Source organism: Penaeus monodon, chromosome 21, assembly GCF_015228065.2.
Source record: "Penaeus monodon isolate SGIC_2016 chromosome 21, NSTDA_Pmon_1, whole genome shotgun sequence".
Taxonomy (NCBI): domain Eukaryota; kingdom Metazoa; phylum Arthropoda; class Malacostraca; order Decapoda; family Penaeidae; genus Penaeus; species Penaeus monodon.
The window spans coordinates 1406824-1407303 of record NC_051406.1 but is presented as its reverse complement, the minus strand read 5'-3'; the positions used below and the strand labels follow the sequence as shown (position 1 = coordinate 1407303).

Here is a 480-nt window from a genome sequence, read left to right as displayed (position 1 = left end):
CGAAACAAACAAACATCGTCACAGCTACACCTCCTTCCTTAACTCCGTTACAGCGACAATGTACCCACGGCGGACGCGAGATAAAGAGAAGCATATCGGGAATTAAAAACTAACGTTGCACCTTAATTGCAGGCCGCCTTGCAAGAATGTGACCTGCATGTAACCTGAAAGAACTGATTCAGGTACCAGATCCTACCAGTTTTATCTCCATCATCCCAGATCCCTTTTAACACGCCCTAATGAATTTTACTTTTTTCAGTCAACGATGAAGGCTAGAGAAACTCTGAATATGTGGGAGTTTTTAGCATTTTTTTTTTGTTATATCGGAGATTGTGCTCATCAGGGATTTTTTTTTATTATTATTTAAGCGTTATGTTTTGGAGGGGTGAGAGGGGGTGGGGGGTGACCTGTTTGAAGTCAATATAATGGTAAGCTAAGGCGAGGAAGTGCAGACTGTGCATACATACCAAATCATTCGAC

The 480-nt window shown here is 41.9% G+C and overlaps 1 protein-coding gene across 1 annotated transcript in view; it reads right to left on the bottom strand.

The window, feature by feature from the left end:
- LOC119586754 overlaps window positions 1-480 on the bottom strand; it is a 12014-nt gene that overhangs the window by 1572 nt on the left and 9962 nt on the right. The window lies entirely within an intron of this gene.